General features: G+C 34.1%; 1 protein-coding gene and 7 non-coding genes across 8 annotated transcripts in view; 6 read left to right on the top strand and 2 right to left on the bottom strand.

Moving 5' to 3' along the window:
* LOC141393508 (uncharacterized) overlaps window positions 1–20,461 on the top strand; it is a 91,425-nt gene that overhangs the window by 64,124 nt on the left and 6,840 nt on the right. The window lies entirely within an intron of this gene.
* TRNAM-CAU (transfer RNA methionine (anticodon CAU)) lies at window positions 893–965 on the top strand. The gene has a single exon. It is a non-coding gene; the product is annotated as a tRNA-Met (tRNA).
* TRNAD-GUC (transfer RNA aspartic acid (anticodon GUC)) lies at window positions 12,266–12,337 on the top strand. Its single transcript has one exon. It is a non-coding gene; the product is annotated as a tRNA-Asp (tRNA).
* TRNAD-GUC (transfer RNA aspartic acid (anticodon GUC)) lies at window positions 12,745–12,816 on the top strand. The gene has a single exon. It is a non-coding gene; the product is annotated as a tRNA-Asp (tRNA).
* TRNAD-GUC (transfer RNA aspartic acid (anticodon GUC)) lies at window positions 13,925–13,996 on the bottom strand. Its single transcript has one exon. It is a non-coding gene; the product is annotated as a tRNA-Asp (tRNA).
* Window positions 14,163–14,234, bottom strand: TRNAD-GUC (transfer RNA aspartic acid (anticodon GUC)). Its single transcript has one exon. It is a non-coding gene; the product is annotated as a tRNA-Asp (tRNA).
* On the top strand, window positions 14,343–14,414 carry TRNAD-GUC (transfer RNA aspartic acid (anticodon GUC)). Its single transcript has one exon. It is a non-coding gene; the product is annotated as a tRNA-Asp (tRNA).
* Window positions 14,872–14,943, top strand: TRNAD-GUC (transfer RNA aspartic acid (anticodon GUC)). Its single transcript has one exon. It is a non-coding gene; the product is annotated as a tRNA-Asp (tRNA).

Here is a 20,461-nt window from a genome sequence, read left to right as displayed (position 1 = left end):
ATACAACATGACGAAGATGTGAAATGATGAGATGTGTGTGTGTGTGTAGGTTTTGTGGGTGAAAGAACCATCACAGGTGAGAATGCATTGAAACATATGTAGTTACAAAGTTACAAATATTTTTTCAATTGAATATCATACTTTTACCTTAATAGTGTCATTGGTTGGGATTGGATTACAAAATACATAAGAACATAGTTCCGGATTCAAGTTACTTTTATAAATTACAGAGTTATTGTAAGTAATTTTGCTCTTATATCGACAACAATAACGAACAATCAGAATTTTCGAAATAATAAAACAATTCGAAAATTGTATAATAAATCGACAATTGAATAAAAACACTGATGATAGCAGGCGGGGCAGGATAGATTTTACAATATAAAATAATTATAATAAAATGTATATATGTAGGTACATATAAAATTGTTTCTGTTTACTCTCTTACGAGTTGAACATATGACCTATAAAGTTTTTATTGAGACACCTTGAACGAAATATTACGAAAATATACACCTATCCTATCAATATGCTACGACATTCCACTGTTGGCTAAGCAGCTCATTGAGCATAAACACTCTCACTTTTTGATTTTTTCACTTTATATTGACATAATTGGATCCGGGCCCGAATGTGGACATTTATTTCAATACACACATGTACGTTAGTAAGATTTTTCTCGTTTCAATGGCATTTGCCTAGCAGTTTGGAATTGGTTATTGAACTTTAAATTGTAGGTAAATCTTCATACCTTCAAAATTCTATGTAAGGGACGTCTCTAGCACGAAGACATTAATAGCACATTCGGTTTACTGATTTGAAGCCTCTTTATATATTATCAAAAAAAAAAAAAAAATAAACTGAAATCTATTAGTTATGAGCTTACCATACAGCCTCGATGGCGCAGTAGGCAGCGCGTAAGTCTCATAATCTTAAGGTCGTGAGTTCGAGCCTCACTCGGGGCAGTGATTTTTTTCACTCTTAAGTATAAAGTGTATGGCATTGAATTTACTCCACATATTAAATTTGGTTCTACTTCTTGGGTTCTTTAATAAAACCACCACCAAAAAATAACTTAATATACCTTCTAATTTGTTGACATAATCAGCTTAAAATGATCTCTCCCTATAACTAAATGAAAAGGTATGATTTTGAAAATTTTAATAATAACGATAACTAAATGAACCCTGGCAACTGATAACCCAAAAGGAATGATTTTGAAAATTTTATTAAAAACGATAAAGACACGTTGTTTTTTTTATTCTGCCAACAGAAATACTTAATAAAGTGACTACTGACACCATGTTACTAGATTAGTGTTCTAAATGTAATTATGGTTAATAATTTGATTACACTGTGTGTAATTTTTTGAGTCGTGGTTTATTAACCATATTCTGACACCGCAGCGGGATAGAAGACCAAAAATAAGAAGACACGTGTCCCGGCGTTTTTCCCTATAACTTCAACTTTCGCGGTTATGGGCCCCCAAAAGCCTTAGGTCTTGATGTCAAACGGGATCATTTTGTCAGGCACATCTCTTCTAAACCGCTAAGAATTTGTGTTTACTCGTAGAAGAAAAGTTGTAGCTCTCGCCTTAAAGAATAATTATTGTAAACTCATAAAATCCATTCAACCTCACCTTCAAGGTCAAAATTCCCTTTTAATTTTTTCTCGGATTTTAGTCTACAGATAACAAACCGATCAAAATTGAAGCAAACAACCAACTAGAAAAATTTACCTAAGATCTAGAAGATACGAACTTTGTAGAAAAGGTTCTTAATGGTAACAAGTAAGAAAAGCGTTAAGTTCGGTCGTGCCGAACTTTTTATACCCTCCACCACAAATTTCAGCCTTTTCAGTGGATTAATGTGGCCACAACCTTCAAAATACCGAAATGCGGAAGGTACCGTTCTATGGGGGCTATATGATGGCGTGGACCTATACCTAAAAATTTCTGGGGGAAAGTTTTATACGCCTAAAGAAGACTAAATATCAAATTTCAGCCATCTCGGTGTGATAATGAGGCTAAAACGTTCAAAATATCGAAAATCGGGAGATATTGTATTATGGGGGGCTATATCAACACGTGGACCTATATAAACATTTTATGGTAGAAATGTTTCTTAGCCTCTGGAAACACAAAATACAAAGTTACAACCGATTCTTCGGTCAAATGGGTCTAATACATTCAAAATATATTCAAATGACGCGTACTTTATAAGGGGCCTTATATGGGGACTATACCAAAACGTGGACCTATATAACCCAACTTTGGTAGGAATATTTTTTGGCCTCTGGAGACACAAAGTACCAAATTACAACCAATTCGGTGGTAAAATGGGCCAAATATCTTAAAAATTCCTTAAAACGACGACGCGTCACGCGTCATTTTGTATGGGGGCTATACGAAAGCGTGGACCTACATAGCCCGCTTTCAATACCAAAAGTCCTACGTAAAAATAACATATTTTCCCAAAATTTCATCAACCTACGTCAATCCGTTCGGACGCTAGAGTGATTTCCACAGACGGACAGACGGACAGACGGACGGACATGGCTATATCGATGTAGAATTGCACGCTGATCAAGAATATATATACTTTGTAGAGTATACAATGATTATTTCGAGTAGTTACAAACGTAGTGACAAACTTAATATACCCCCATCCTATGGTGGAGGGTATAAAAATAGCAAATCAAATGCGATTTTTATTTTCTTTTCTCGGTTCCTGCTCCATAGATACTAAACCGTTCGAAATTCAAGAAAACCATTGACCACAATAATGTAGCAAAGATATCAGCAAAGAACTTTCTGGAACATACGAAATGTCAATGCCCGGTTCTTAAATGTGAAAATAGCCAAAAACGTTTGAAAATGCTCGATTTTTATACGTTTTTCTCCGATTCTTGGCCGCAGATACCGAACCGCTCAAAAATTAAGGATACAGTCAACTAAAAAAATGTACCTAAGATTTCAATAAACAACTACCTAGAAGATAAAAGGATTCTAGGAACGGTTCTTCTCCTGTAAATATATCCGAAATGCCTTTTCTTGAATTGGATCGTTATTTTTTAACGTAGAAGCTTGAAATCTCGCAAAAGCATGTATTTTCGAAAAAAAATGCGTGTAAATTTGCCGGTCACAATTTTTGCTTTAAAGAGCTTCTCTGTAAAGAGCTAGCCAGATATCAGTGCTAAATTTCTGTGCAAAATCAATCATGATTTATAGTGATTTCATCAAACAAGTTTTTTGAGTTTAAGAAACACAATTCATAAACTCAAAAAACTTGTTTGTGGCTTTATACCAAACTCCTAGCAAATGAGCTGTAACTCGTTGAGTTTTGGAGATATCAATATACAAATTTGACACAAGATAAAGTAGAAGTCGTAAAAAAATATAGAAAATGCTAACTCAGAAAACGCATTTTTAGTTATGCCACTCTTTTAGCGATACATACTAAAAATTGTTAAACTATTTTTTTGTTAATAAAAAGCTCGAAATCGATCATCTCCATTAATTTCATAAAAAAGAAACAATTTTGTATAGTAGGTTTAAAGCAATATATTTAATTTTCCATACAATATATTATTATCAAGGATATATTGGATGTTTCGTATTTCTAAACATTCTTCTCTGATTCGTATATTCACACTATCGACCTTCTATCTGTTTGGCTGTTAATGATCAATTATAACCCAGCAAAAAGTTTGCCTCCAAAGAGGCAGTTAAGTGATATGTACAAGTGATCTGGAAGTGCATCAAATTATGCATTTTCACTCATGATTTTTACAAGAGCGTGACTACGGAAAGAGGCACTCCATTGCACTGCATTTTAACTGACCCTCTGGCACTGCATTTTAACTGACCCTTTGACATTGCATTTTAACTAACCCTTTGGGGGTAGAATAGGATGCAGTCCAAAGCACGTGTTTTGACACATTCTTCGAAATGTGTGGAAGCCATTACAAAATATCCCAGAAAAAATAAAATGCATTATTTGTGTAAAACAAAAATATTAAGAACTTTATTACATTAACACAAATTATGAAAATTCTCCATTGAATTCAATAGCAACCATGAGTGCTTCCTCCGCTCTCCATTTAAACCAAGCTGAACTGTTCTTGCTTCATCTGCTAAATGAGTTTGATACTGTCTTCCCATCACCAGTTAAGATTTCGACATGTACTCCAACAGCACTCCATTGGGAAATTTTCTTACCGAAAAAATGTTCGCAAATTAAATATTTTTTATTTTATATTAACAAATTTTTGGAAATGTTAACACGCCTATCTTTTTTGGAAAATGTATGCCGCTGCCTGTGGAGATGTAAAAACTAATCTAATAACTGCTAATAAAATGTAGCGAACCGAGTGCCTTTTTCACGACTCGTTTGGACTGCATCGGGATGCTAGTAAATTGTAAGGAATTTTAGTGCTTTTTTCACGACTCCGTTGAACTGCATCCGGATATTGTTAACATGTGACAAGTGGATGTGATTCTTTGGATTGCATCCAAATGCAGTTAAAATGTGAGGAATGGAGTGCCTTTTTCACGACTCCGTTTGAACTGCATCAAAACATGCCGTGAAAGAACTAGTCCACATTGCACTACTTCCAATTTATTTTGCTGGGAATATATCAAATATATTATATATAATTAGTACATAGATTTTCGTTACGTAGTTACAGATTCGTGCTACAATTGTAATTATTGTAAGTAACTCTCATAATTAGAACTAGATCTTCGCACTAGTGGGTAATCATTGAACCCTTTGAGAATGTGGTGATAAGAGTCCAAAACAAGCAGAAAATTTTGTGATAACTAAATTATTTGTCTTAAACGAAAGTGTAAAAAATAAAAAATAAATTGACGCAACAAAAATTCTCCTATGGAAACAGTACACACAAAATATTTACCTTAAATCAGATCTCGTGTAACCTCTTTGAACAACAATCAAATATTCAATCAGAGATTCACCCTTACACGACTAATGCCAAGTCCTACATAAGCTCATTTACAAAATTATGTGGAAACGGACAGGCGTCAATCATAGTAGACATTAAAGGGTTGTCTCTGCTAGTCTCGCTGGATTTTTCACATTCATTTCACTTCAACATTAGAAACAATGAGAGATAGGCTCTGTATTTCCCCTATGGTTACTTACTACAGATTATTTTTTGAAAACTATTGTGTATGTTTCCAATACTGCATTTTTCTATTTTAATCCACATCTGTGTTTAAACACATTTCACCTCATGGACACAGATATAGAAAAATAAGGTGTTAAAACAACAGTTAATGACAGTGTTGTATGGCATCACCCACAAAACAACCAAAGATCCAGCAGTAACTACCACTTAAACCCACAAAAAAACAGGTGGAAATTATCAAACCATTCACTCGGCATTCTATTATTATGCAAATCGTTTTGACACCTAAGCTACAACTACACTTGTATACAAATATGCATACACATCCAGACACAGAAAAACTCAACCTGGACAGTGTTACATTACAACACATATTATTATGATAACCCATGGGTCGGACCTACGAAGGGTGTAAGAACAAATACAAATGGATTTAAAGGATGTAGGATTAAAACGAAACACAATTAAAAGAAACAAATTTACAAAAACTATGCCATAAAAGGCATTGAATGTTTTCATCGAATGAACTATTACCGATATATGTACATACACTGCACCGCGGTTATCTACCACTATGCTTAACTGCATTTCCTGTTTAATTGCCTCACAATCTAAATCCCCAAAGCTTTTCCATATAAATCAGTTCAAATTGACCCGAATAACTACTTTTCTGTAAGTACCCAATGCGGATATTTGACCGTCAAATATTTTCTGAGACAATCAATTTCGATGACTACGTAAATTGTGATGAAGATGGCAATTGTTATACTCACTGATGACTAAATTTCTTATTGATTAAATAATATAACTTATATATTTTTATACCCTCCACCATAGTATGGAGGGTATATTAAGTTTGTCATTCTGTTTGTAACACATCGAACTAATCATTTGCGACCCTATAAAGTATATATATTCTTGATCAGGATAAAATTCTAAGACGATCTAGCCATGTCCGTCTGTCTGTCCGTCTGTTGTAATCACTCTAGCGTCCGCAATAATTAAGATAGAGTGCTGAAATTTTGCACGCGAGGGTCTTTTTTCCATAGGCAGGTCAAGTTCGAAGATGGGCTATATCGGTCCACTCTTTGGTATAGCCCCCATATAACGGTACCTCCGGATTTGATGTATTTTGACGTTCTTCGCCACATTTGCAGACCGAATTAGCTATAATTTGGCACTTAGGGTTCCCAGTGATCAACAAACTTATATCCTAAAGGATATGGGCATAGGTCCATGTTTTGGTATAGTCCCCATATAACGGTACCTCCCGATTTTCGGTATTTTGAGAATTTTAGCCACAATTTTTAACCGAACTATCTGCAATTTGACATTTGAGGTTCTCAGTGGTCACGAAACATCTCCACCAAACATCGTCAACATAGGTCCATGTTTTGGTATAGCCCCCCATATAGCCGTACCTCCCGATTTTCGGTTTTTTGAGAATTTTAGCCACAATTTGTAACCGAACTATCTGCAATTTGACATTTGAGGTTCTCAGTGGTCATGAAACATCTCCACCAAATATCGTCATATAAAAACAATATAACTGTACCTCCCGATTTTCGGTATTTTGAGAATTTTAGTTACAATTTTTAACCGAACTAGCTGTAATTTGCCATTAAAGGTTCTCAGTGGTCATGAAATATCCCCACCAAACATCGTCAACATAAGTCCATGTTTTGGTATAGCCCCCATATAACGGTACCTCCCGATTTTCGGTATTTTGAGAATTTTAGCTACAGTTTTTAACCGAAATAGCTGTTATTTGACATTTGAAGTTCTCAGTGGTCATAAAACATCTGCAACGAAACATCGTCAACATAGGTCCATGTTTTAGTATAGCCCGCATATAACGGTACCTCCCGATTTTCGGTATTTTGAGAATTTTAGCTGCAATTTTTAACCGAACTAGCTGTCATGATCGGTATTTTGAGAATTTTAGCTGCAATTTTTAACCGAACTAGCTGTCATGATCGGTATTTTGAGAATTTTAGCTACAATTTTGTCTATTCAAAAATAATCGTCAATATACATATGCCCATGTTTTGGTATATCCACCCATATAACTGTACCTCCCGATTTTCGGGAATTTTCAGTGGTCACGAAATTTCTTCACTAAAATTCGTCAACATGGGTCCATTTTTGAGAGTCTACATTGTTTTGATGAAACTACCCTCAATTTGACTCTTGAAGTTACCTGCAGATATAAAACTTTTCCGCCAAAAAATGTAAAGATAGGTTGACTCTTTGATATAGCCCCGTAGGTGGTACCTTTGACCTAGCTGAACACATTTTTTTAGATTAGATTAGATTAGATAACACTGTGCAACAAAATGGAGGTGAAAGTCTGGGGCACGGAAAATTCCTCTTGGGGAAGAAAGGCCTTGGTGAGTATATTATGAACCCCGAAGGACAGATCCGCCGCGAGTCGAACTTCCGCAGTATGGCGTGATGAAAGAGACCCAGGTTAGACCCAGTTAGAGACCCAGGGCCATCAGGAATTAGCTTTATATCTATGTTCACTGTTGCTTAAGTGCTCTACAAAACAACAAACAAAGATATAATGCTAATTCATGATGGCTTACAGGGTCCCTTGCAAAAACTTCATCACGCCATAACGCGTAAGTTCGACTCCTGGCGCATCTGTCCTTCGGGGGTTTTTAATATACACACACCAAGGGCTTTCATCTCCAAAAGGAATTATCTCTGCCCCAACATTTGTGTTCACAGTGTAATTTAAGCAATAGTGGGAGACAGTAGGAGTATATCCATTGTCGAAAAGTTGTTCCACCTAAAATTGTAAAAGGACCCTAATTATTCCATTTTAATTAAGACTATTTTATGGTGGAGGGTATAAAAAGTTCGGCCCGGCCGAACTTAACGACTTTTTACTTGTTAAACTTGAAATTAATTATTCTGCTATACACCGTTTTGTTTTTTGACGATTTTGACAAAAATTAGAATGCCATTTTTTGTAAGGTTGAGATGAGATTTTTGATTAAGAAATATTGAGGCTACAACCTTCAAAGTACCGGAAATCGGGAGGTACCGTCATTTGGGGCTATATGAAGGCGTGGACCCATACCAACAAAATTCTGGGGGAAAATTATATATTCCCAAACTTTCAGCCATTTCGGTGTGATAACGAAGCTAAAACCTTCATTAAGGCGTGGGCTTGTACCAACAAATTTCTGTGAGAAAGTTTTATTACCCGAACGAAGACTAAAACCAAATTTCAGCCACATTGGATGAATATTGAGGTCACAACCTTCCAAATACCGAAAATCGGGAGGTACCGTTCTATGGGGGCTATATGAAGGCGTGGACCTTTACCGACAAATTTCTGTGGGAAAGTTTCGTACCCCCAACGAAAAATAAATAACAAATTTCAGCCATTTCGGAATAATATTGAGACCACAACCTTCAAAATACACAAAATTGGGAGGTACTGTTCTATGGGGGCTATGCGAAGGCATGGACACCAATACCAAAAAATTTCTGGGGGAAAGTTTTATACCACCAACGAACACTTAATACCAAATTTCAGCCATTTCGGTGTGATAATGAAGCTAAAACCTTCAAAATACCGAAAATAGGGTGGTACCATTCTATGGGGGCTATATCAGAACGTGGACCGATGAAGCCCATTTGCAATACCAAACATTCTAGGAGTAATACAAACTTCTATACCAAATTTCAAAGCTCTATCTTAAAAATTGCGAGCTGTATCTTGATTTCAACAGACGGACGGACATGGTTACATCAACTTAGAATTTTACCCTGATCAAGAATATATATACTTTATAGGGTCTCCGATGAATATTTCGATGTGTTACAAACGGAATGACAAATTTAATTATACTCTCCATATTATGGTGGATGGTATAAAAATTGCAAAAAATACTTTGTTCTACATTCAAACAAATATTTTAAATTAAATTTTCTAAAACGTGCAATTTTTTTGCAAATGTATTGACCACCACTGTACACTTAAGCCAGGGTAGGCCTGTGTGCGCTCTAATTTCGGAAGTCTGAAAGAAGATTATTATTTGGGTTATTTTATTAAGTTTTTATCATTTTAAACATTTGGTGCCATTGACATATTCTCTTAAGAGTTCGTCTAGTAATAATGTAGTATTTTTGTGTTTTTCCTTTCTCTTCAATATTCTAGAGGGATATAGGAACATTTTTTGCCCAATGAATACTAGTTAGAAATCGAGGTTATTGATTTAATTTCTTAATTAAAATTGAAATCCCTTGAGTAAATTCTCATTGAACTCCATTTATAGTCTTATTGTTTTATTTTGTCCACAAATATGAAATTGTACATAAATTCCCTTATTAAGCTACAACGGACCTTGAGTCTGCTTGCCTGTATTCTTTGTTATGAAGTTCAATTATACACTGAACTTTTCTAATCAAATTACACGGCATATTTAATTATATCTTCTCTCTCTTTGACTACTATTTCAAATCCTCGTCTATTCTATTGAACTCAATATTCGTATTGTTCAGAAGATGCGCTTTCAAACAACGCAGTTTTGTAAATTCTGCTTGAATTTAATCTCTTTCGAAAGGCTCTATTTTTCATATCAGAATAACTGTGTAAGAACAAGAGGAATATTAAGAAAATTAATTAAAATCTTAACATCAGTTGAATGGAGGAGCCTTCTTGTGCGTGAAACCTAGTCTTGTGTCTGAAAGTAAATTGAAACCACAAGCAAAAACAACAATATCAAACTTAATTCAGCATACAGCAATCGTATATAAGGCAGAGGAGAATGGCCATTAAACAATAGCCAAGGCGGCCAGCCCATCAGAAAGCCACCGTTCACATGAGTTCGTCATTCCGATTCGTTTTTTATAAACAATTTAAACAAAATTCAAATTCTAACTCTTGCTTTTGTATACGACTCCGATTATCCCGTCTTGTACACTCCACTAAGGAAACAATTGAAAATGTAAACGATTTCATCGTTGTTCCAATCCTACAACACATAAATTTTAGCCTACATTTGTGATAGTCAGTCCTTATACCCCGGCAACAATAAGGGGCGTTAAGCAATTTACTATTTCGCGGGAACTCATTTGCCTGTGATACCCATTGTGCAGAAAGCAATCACTGGTGCATTGTGTGTGTGTGTTTGTATGTTTTAAGACGAAATACGGACGACCACTGTTTTGCTTACAACATAAAATTATTGTTTAACAACAAAAGTAATTTAGATTCGTATCATTTTAGAGAGAGCCAAGTGAAATGCGAGTCAGTCAGTATGAAATGTGCGGTAGTTGGTTTAAAAACTTTACATGAACTCGTAGGCAAACGAAAGGGTTACAAAATTGTTTGGCATTATGAGAGCACAAGATTCTGCATGTAAACATAGATTAAAGAACATTTGTAAAAATCATATAGATTAGATTACGTGAGAATATCGTCCAAAGAAGAGAGGAGATTTCACTAAACATGATTTGAGGTATGGGGAAAAACTCTTTTCAGAAGTGTAGGTAGATCTACCTCACAGCTACGTAAACGTTATAGCCCATTTTAATAACCTAATATTATGCTAACCCTAGTGATACTTGAAGTAGTTGTACTTATGTAAGTTTGCTAAGTAGAGTGTAGGTTGCTTCTATGGAGTACTCATGTTGCACTTAAAGTTTACAGGGTTTCAGTTACCCTTTTTGCCAGTGTTGGATACAAACCGGAAACGGATGTAATAGAAAGTAGATTAGAAGCTAAAGGTTTACACAAACAATTGGAGCCTTTTCAACAATCCTTTTTTTTGCCTTAAAGAACAAAACCAAAACAAATGTTGCCTATAATTAATAAATAATTTACAAATCATTTAAAGTTTTACCAGTCCAACATTCTAATTATAAAAATCACTTTTGTATACAGAACATTTAAAGTAGTTACAAGCCCTTTCCCATCATTCTGTGGCTTCATTCACATCGTGTCAGTTGAAGTAGCAATTCTATTAGTTAATGTTTTGCTGTGTCTTATCTATGTGTTTCTGTGTATGTGAGTGTTATTATTTCACATTTTCTCTTTGCTGAATAAGTCTTCACCTGGACTAAAACAATTTATTTTCTCTTTTGCCACTAGCCGGAAGTTGGTTAAACATTCCATATAACTTGATCAGAAAAGCTGACCTATAACAATGTTTCTATTCCTGCTGTTACTTTTTATTCTTGTGAAACACAAGGTACAGGTTAAGTTGAAATGTCTGAACGACCATCTTTCTATGTTCATCAAGGGATTTCCTAGTGTTCCACACCCAAAAAAAACTAGTTCGGAGGGCTGTTGGTGTTGCTGCTGCTACGGCTACTGATGACGATGATTTCAATGATATTCCCCTTTCGACAAGGAGTTCGCATGAACTCCTTCCTTTTGTCCTTTGATTTTGCTGTAGCTTTTTTAGTTTTCAATTATGGTCTATTGCGGCATTTTTACACTTGTGTTTGCATTTTAATTGAAAAACTTTTTCCGTTTGGGTTTCAATTAGATTTTTACTTTGTTGTTTTACCCGTCGTTCCTTTTTATTTTTCAGTGTAATATTAACGGGCTATCGTCCATTATCTTGCTCGTCTGTCTTTTGGTCTGTAGACATGAAATAAAGAGCACAATTTGGAAATTAGATCACAAGGACTTATCTAATGGCGAAGATGGATTACGAACATATTGTAAAGAAAACAAATAGAGTCAGAAACCACAAACCATGCCTTTTAATCGCGGCGAAAAGAAGAATGTGACTTATTTCTGCTCTTATTATTTTCAGTGGTATTTAGAAATGATTGTATATCATCCTCCTATGCAAATTGTTGTTGGTGTTTTTTTCGCTTCTACATCTCGCCCTTAATGTGCTGATTATTATTCAGACAAAAATTGTTAAATTTCAAATAATTGAAAGGTAATGCAGGAATAGGCAACAATGACTAGTGTTTTTCTCGTACCAATGGTAAAATAGTCCATTGGACTAACGGTAAATAATCCGTAAATGACTACTTATGTTTACATTCAATTCATTTTCCTAAAGATATTCCTTAAATACCTAAACTATAACCGTCCCCCCTCAAATAAAATTGCATTTTAACAAGGACACAGCAAGTATCCTCGATAGTATAGTGGTTAGTATCCCCGCCTGTCACGCGGGAGACCGGGGTTCAATTCCCCGTCGGGGAGGAAAAGTTATTATTTTTACAATAAAAGAAACCCATTGTAATTCCGTATCATTGCCACCACCACCAGCCAGCCAAGTGTCTAAACGATATGCGAACAATTAACAATGTGAGCAGCAACAATAATCTGATTGTTTCGAAAGCATCTTTTTGTGTTTATGAACTGATATTTTCTCACCAATGCAGGCTAAATAGCACCCACATAATTGCTCCCTCTCATTTGATCGCTCGGTCATTTGCTGAGATTCCATTTGATGTGGGTTACGCTATTAATCTATTTAAAAATCTGTGAACCATATCAGCCACTACATCTGGTAAGTGGGTGTGAATGGGTGGCTATTTTTAGATATTCACAAGAAAAATGAGAAAATGAAATATTTTGATGATAAACAAATTCCAGATCTCCAGCGATCCTCGATAGTATAGTGGTTAGTATCCCCGCCTGTCACGCGGGAGACCGGGGTTCAATTCCCCGTCGGGGAGTGATTGGTTTGAGGCTTCTTTAGGTTCTAGGGTCTAAAGGAGACGCGCATCCTGTTTTGGTTGTTGTTCTAAAGATCTAACATTAAAAGGAAATATTGAAACCATTTGTGGTTATATGTATTATCGTTGTTAATTCAACAAGGATTCTATCAAAATAGGATCAAACAAATTGACAGGATCATATAACCCAGTGAACTTATGTTAAACATACATATCTGTAGGAAGAAGTCTATATTTTTGGATGGTAATTCATTCGACAACGTGAAATTGAAAATTTGTTGGCCTGTATCTCTGTTATCTGATGGAGAGTTTAGACTGAATGTTTTGTGGAAAAGGAATTCTTGACCTTTTTACTGATATTAATTATGTAAATGCGTAGTCAGCAGAGATTTTATTTGTTTATAGTGTCACCATAGTCAGGACAGTTCTCACAATTATAGTGCGAATGTATTAAATGTATAATAGGAGTGATGTTAGGGACAAGGAAAAAGCTCACCTATTTTGAGTATGTTACCGAATAAAATATCCTCTGTAGTATATTGGTTAGTATATCCTCCCTGTCAAGCGGGAGACTGGTGTTCAATGGTACCGTTCAAGTTCACGTTCCCAAAATTTATTTGGAGGTGATGTTATTAGGACAGTAAAGCAATACTTTTACCTCAATATACCACGTGTTATGAAAAATGCAAATAGAAAAACTGGGAATAGATAAACCTTTTGCTATAGATGTAATAGAAGAAATAGTTTGCTTTAATGTACTCCATTTTAATAATGCTTATATTTCTTCACGAAATAGTGAAAACAAATGGACGGTACCAGTGAACACCGGTCTCCCGCGTAGCAGGCGCGCATACCAACTGATATACTATCGCGGATTATTACGAAAAAAATCGGTAATATTACAGTTCACAGAATGAATGAAAGGTGTTAAAAGGACGACAAATTGTTGTAAAAATAAAAATGTCAAGTTATCTCGCAATACTAGATTTGACTGTTTCGTTTCACCCTATAGCATAGCCCTAATATAATGCTGGACCTTCAACCATACAGATAGGTATATATTTTTAATTAATTGTTAATATTCATGGTTTTGTAAAAACTAGCAGATCTCCCCGACGGGGAATTGAACCCCGGTCTCCCGCGTGACAGGCGGGGATACTAACCACTATACTATCGAGGATTAGTTGCGACGGTTCCTCTATGAGGAAATATGAACTTTGGACATTTTATTAGTCAAAATAAAATCTTCCGCTGTCTAAAATGTTGCTGTATCTGGATACGTTTCCTTACGTGTACTTTTTTAACGTTAATGGTTAATATTTAATTTTATGTAAAATATTGGAAATCTCCCCGACGGGGAATTGAACCCCGGTCTCCCACGTGACAGGCGGGGATACTAACCACTATACTATCGAGGATTATAGCGGTTATATATCTAGTTATTATTTTCAACGACTGATTATGTTATTTTGATTAATAAAATGTCCAAAGTTCATATTGCCTCACATAGAAGCTTCCACAACTAATCCTCGATAGTATAGTGGTTAGTATCCCCGCCTGTCACGCGGGAGACCGGGGTTCAATTCCCCGTCGGGGAGATTGTGGTTTATTTTACATAAAGATATATATTAACAATCAAATAAAAATATTTATATATCCTGAAGCTTTTAAAAACAGTAGTTTACACCTTTTTCAGATGTAATTCGAATCATTTTAGTTTTAATTCGAGAATTCCATTTGTAAATCGTAACATTTTATTTGTAATTCGTAACTTTTTATTTGTAATTCGAGAATTCCAATTGTAATTCGAAACATTGCAATTGTAATTCGAATTATTCTATTTGTAATTCGAATGAATAAAATATTTAATAATTTTGTATTTTACACCTAATGTTCTTGTCAAATTTCTTTAAAAATGAAAAAAAGAAACACAATTTGTCACAAATTTCCCAAATACATATCCTGGAAATACGAATTCAAGCTTTACATGATATATGCATTATTTAACCATGCATTGTAATTGAATATATTCTCTATCAAGAATCTAAATATCAATCCTCGATAGTATAGTGGTTAGTATCCCCGCCTGTCACGCGGGAGACCGGGGTTCAATTCCCCGTCGGGGAGTCGCTTTTTTTTCTGATTGTAATGCAGCACACCTAATAGAAATCTTGTTGACAATTCTAAATGAAAACTCTCCGTATGTTTTGTCTCTCTGTCGTTTCAACTAAAAGGAGAGAGTTAGAAAACTCATGGGGAATTTACGTTCGCAAAAAGCCCCAATATATTTATTTATTGCTCTGTTTCAGAACCTGCAAGAATCTTTTTACTACGATAATAATATTTCCTTTATGATATCGAAAAAATACTTAAAATTAGTTAATTCTTACAGTTTTGTAACAGACCATATAATGTACACAATTGTAGGCGACTGATATTTAAACATCGTAGGAGTTTTTCATTCTAAGTTTTTAACATTCATACATTTTTAAAATACCGGAAACTGGCTCATTAATTCCAAAAGAGGTCCTACCGAGGTTGACACAATTGTAGGCGACTGTGATTTTTGTCCTTTTTATGGAATTCTCTACATCAATCAAGCTAATGAAAGTGTTATAAAGCTATTGATAACTTTCCTCCTTACATTGATCATATAGGCTGACATTTATGTTTTACACGCGTTCCACAATTTTGATTTCAGTGGCAATAATAAGGTGTAAATGAATATAAGGTTTAGTGAGATGTTTATTTAAAAATCAAATATGCATGCATCGTGTCATTCTGTTTAACAATTAGAAGCGTGTTCACTAGTTTTAAGAAAATATTTTCCAAAAGTGTTAATAAGCTGCTGATATCAATGAAATGTGTCCGTCTGCTATATAATTTGAATTGAAAAAGAAATTTTAGGCAAAAGAATACAGCAAACACGATTTTTAAATAAAATAATAAACTGTTTCATTGCTATTAAATTTCATGTGAAGTAAATAACATTAATAAATGTTCTCTCTGGCATCCTTATTGCTTTTTTTTTGGTTGGTGGAAACTTCTCTCTTTCCCAACATGATTGCTAAGAGTTGTTTTTTTATCAAGACCAGCATTTTTGTTCAAACACTCCTCGTGTTCCAGATAGTTCCCCTATTTTATTTATTTGCAAAAATTATTAGCATTATCAACGCCGATTCTGTGTTGCTGTCTCATCTTATTTGTGTATGTATGTAGGTCACGAAAGAACTAAAAAAAACTTTCTTTTTCAACACGGTGATAATACTGAACAAAATCTGGATCATTTAGCACTTTTACTAGTGATACAATTGAAGGGAATCTCTCAATTTTCATTATTGAAAAGCGTGATGGAATTAACCTAGCTTTGCATATTTATATTCTATAAACGTTATGATATTTGCGCTAAACTTATCTCATCTAAGTAAAAAAACATATGCATAATGTTACATATATTCATACAGTTCATATTCATTTATTTTTTATATTTTTGTTTTAATTTTGTTGCATGTACGTAAAAGGGTAATTTGTTATGCGTATTTTTTATTTAAAATATTCTCATATTGAGTCCATGTTTCGCCGAAAATGACAATAGTTGTTGTATTTTATTGCAATTATTTAATGAAAATTTTATGTTTATACTTTCATTAGGCCCATTCATATGTTTACAAGTGCAGTATTTATTAAATATTTATTTATTGCCGCTTCGCTACTATTGTTACGAGCACTCATATACATACATAAGTACACACCTGCTCAAAGTAATAGATACACCTTGTACATTTATTTAAAGTAATTGAGAATATGTTTTTTCTTATACCTTAATGTCATAAAATAAAAAAATAGCAATCAACAACCAACGTAAGTTTCATTTAAAGTGAATTAAGTATAGGTAATGTTTCCTTTAAAGGCAGTAGATTTGCTGCTCTTAATAATAGATGCGCTTCAGTTATAATCGGAAATAATAAACTTTTATTAATTTTGCATGTGAAATTTCGTTGAAAATATCACAATGGACTAATATCTTTAAATCTTACCCCTACCACTTTTCTAACAACATTTGAAATACAGGACCTTACTTCTTGTCAGTGTGACCAGATTTGAAAAAGTGTTGCAGCTAAATCAGCATTAAATTAATGCTAAAATAAATATTAAAATGCCAGAAAATAATGCTAAATTTAAAAACGTTATTTTTTAATAAAATATATGTATATAAGGTTGGGTTTGTTTGTAGAGCATTGAACTAATCATAAAGTATATATTCATGATAAAATTCTTAGTCGATCTATGCATGCCTTTTGCAGTCGGGTCAAGTTCGAAGATGGATTAGATCGGTCCATGTATTGATACAGCCCCTATGAAACGGTTACATTTTATTAGCTATGATTTGGTATTTAAGGTTCCAAAAACCTTCTCCCCCAAAAAATGTGGACATAGAGTCCACGTTTTGGAATAGGTCCCATAAAAATGTACCGGCTAATTAAAGTTATTTTGGGTATCATTTGGGTTCGAAGTGGTTAAACAACATCTTCACCATAAATCAAGGACACATGCCCAATTTTTGGTTGTGGCCTCATATAACGGCACCATCGGTTTTAGTTTTGTTTTTATTTTTATTTACATCTTCGGGCATAATTGGATATCATTTGGTATTTAAAGTTCGCTGTAGTTACAAACTTCTCTATCGAAAATTGAGTACATAGGCTCAAGTTTTGCTATAGCCCCCATATAACGGTACCGCCCGATTTCAGGTAGTTTCAAGTTTTTTGATGACTGAATTATTAAGTATTTGGGGTTCCCAGTGGTCAAAAAACTTCTCCACCTAAAATAGTGGCATTGGTACTTTCGTAAGAAAATAAAAAACTAACTATTCCATATCAGTTCTGAATATTTCGTGGTGGAGGGTATAACACGTTCGACCCGGGCAAACTTAACGTTTTTACTTGTTTTATTTTATTTGCTTACTCACATTTTTATTCCTTTAAATCAGAGCAAATGCGAAAAACTTCGGTGTTTGGAGCTGTTCAAACAGCTGTTCTATTCAATTCAACCAACATTTATTTCGTGGATAGAATAATGCTAAATTTATAATGGAAAAATGCTAAGAAAAATGCTAAATGCCAAATGGAAATTTTGCGGCTAAATACAAAAAAATAATGCTAAATTTAGCTGCAAAAATGCTAAAATGGCCACACTGCTTCTTGTCTATCCCAGTTGACGTTTCGTAGTACACTTTCATCGTTTTTAGCCATAAATATTTACAACAATGTTCGCATTCTTGAGGGAAATAATGTTAAATGCAACATTATGGGAATCCATATGACCGTGTTTAGACATTCAAACTGGAAAGAAAATTTTTCTTCTCAATTTCTTTTAAAATTTCCCTGTTGTTTAGACACGGAAATCAAGTTTGTGTCAATTTTATATTTTTTCTTATTCTTCTTCACACTCATTTTTTCATTGCGCTGTTCAAAAACAAAGCCGAGGCAAAATTGTAATGAAAAGTAAAAATGGACGTGAGTGATAAACAATTAACTATTAAAGGAACCCTTGAATTGCATTTTAATTTTGATATTTTCACTTATTTCGAATTGTTTTTGCTTAAAAAAATAGTTTTTCCTCCAAAAGGTTTTTTTCAATTGTCTTCGCTGTTGTTTATTTCTCGACAGAGAAAATAAAATGAATGAAAATGCAAAAACAAATCTATAGCAAACTTCAGGGAGAAAAACGAAACAAAACAGAATTTGCCAGTACAGAGGTGTGTGTACCCCCTCTTATTCCTCTATACTCCCTCGCTCTACTAAATTTTCTTTCCCATCAACTTTCCCTGTATAAACACGGTCTATGCGAAATGATGAAATATTAAAAAAATTTTAGGTAAAAAATGTTGAGTCTCTAAGGACTCCGCATTCTTTTCCCTAGAAAAGTAGCATAAATGAAACATAAATTATCCATAATATCAAAGTGGAAAAAGGCCTAATGGATGCATATTTTCCATTGTGCATTGTATGAATATATATGGGTGAAACAAGACATCCTCATTGGAGTACTGTCCTGTAATCTTCTGATGTTTGTGTGTAGTATTTATTGCTTAAAAGTTGTTTTTGAACACAAAAGTTTGGTAATTTGTACACTTAGTCACGGTCCATACTAGACTAAATTTCATTAAAAAATTTCATGAAATTAGGTGTTCTTAGGCCGAATTCCCCATTACAGCAATTTCATGATTATACTCTACTATGAAACTCAATCTAGAGACTCATAATTTCAAATTAAAATTTCAGTGAAATTATTCTAGTGTGACCCGACAAATTCACGTTAGATTAAAAAATTATCACCTTTTAATAATATTCTCGTTGGTGGCTCTCTGGTAGCCACTCCACAGCCGATATGTCTGAAGAGCTGCATAAATACCAACAGCGAAACCGGTTCACATAATTTGCTGATTGTGTGGTTTCGAATCTTCGACTATCCTTTTCCCTTGAAAAAATCTTCGAGAAATTAAAAATCCAACGAGAAATTAATAAAAAAAAACTAATAATAAATTAAACAAAAATTATCAATTTCAATTTACTTCTCTCCAAAATATGACGTTATCGTACGCGAGCCCAGGAAGTTAGCAGTACGCTACTGAAGATACCTTATTTCCCCATTACATTCAACCAATGGAAAAATGCTTTCTTTTAGCCTATTTCCGATTTGAAATTATTGATAATTAATAAATTCTTCATTTAAAGCGGTTTCTGTTCCGGTTTATGCTACTTTCCTAGGGAAAAGTATGTAGAGGACTTAACAATTTCCTCCTGAATTTTTTAAAACATTTCATCATTTCGCATTTGGACATTTAACATTATTTCCCTCCAGAATGCGAGCATTGTGGGTAAAATCGATGAAAGTATGCTACGAGACGTCATCTGTATTAAGTCAAGTTTTAAGGTCCTGTATTTTAAATTTTGTTAGAAAAGTAATAGAGGTAAGATTTGAAAATGTGATATTTTCAACAAAAATTTCACATGCAAAAATTAATAAAAGTTTATTATTTCCAATTATAACGGAAGTGTATCATTTACTATGAACAACAAATCCACTGCCCTTTGTGGAAACATTACCTAAACTTAAATAATTTTAAATGAAAATTACATTGGTTGTTTATTGCTACACTTGTATGACATTGAAGTAAAAGAAAAAGCATATTCCCAATTACTTTAAATGAAAGTAAATGTTCTTTTGAATTTTCAATAAAAACTAGCTGAACCGGTTCCGCGTTGCTGGCCCGTCGTTTTGGATTTCTGTGTAAGCCTTTGTAATCTATTTACAATTTATCAGTTAAATATTAATCCCTCTAGATATTCGAACCGCATTGTTGGCCCGTCGTTTTAGTGACCAATGCACATTATCGGTGTTGTACTGTATTCTAAAATGTGGGATTGATCGCGCTTTCCCACCTATTGGAGCCCGGGTTAAAAGCGTTTTTGTAGTCACGCTTACTAAAATTAAGGATATTATCTATAATTATACATTTTTGAAAAATTGAGTTGACCGCGATATTCCATTTCCGAGATAACCATTCAAGATCAAGACAGTAAAAATCATATTATTGTAAACGTTTTTTAAACAAAACTTTCAAAAAAACTTTAATTTCACG

The sequence above is a fragment of the Musca autumnalis genome, unplaced genomic scaffold (assembly GCF_047663935.1).
Source record: "Musca autumnalis isolate F117 unplaced genomic scaffold, ASM4766393v1 scaffold_2, whole genome shotgun sequence".
NCBI classification, from domain to species: domain Eukaryota; kingdom Metazoa; phylum Arthropoda; class Insecta; order Diptera; family Muscidae; genus Musca; species Musca autumnalis.
This window is presented reverse-complemented; position numbering and strand designations above follow the sequence as displayed.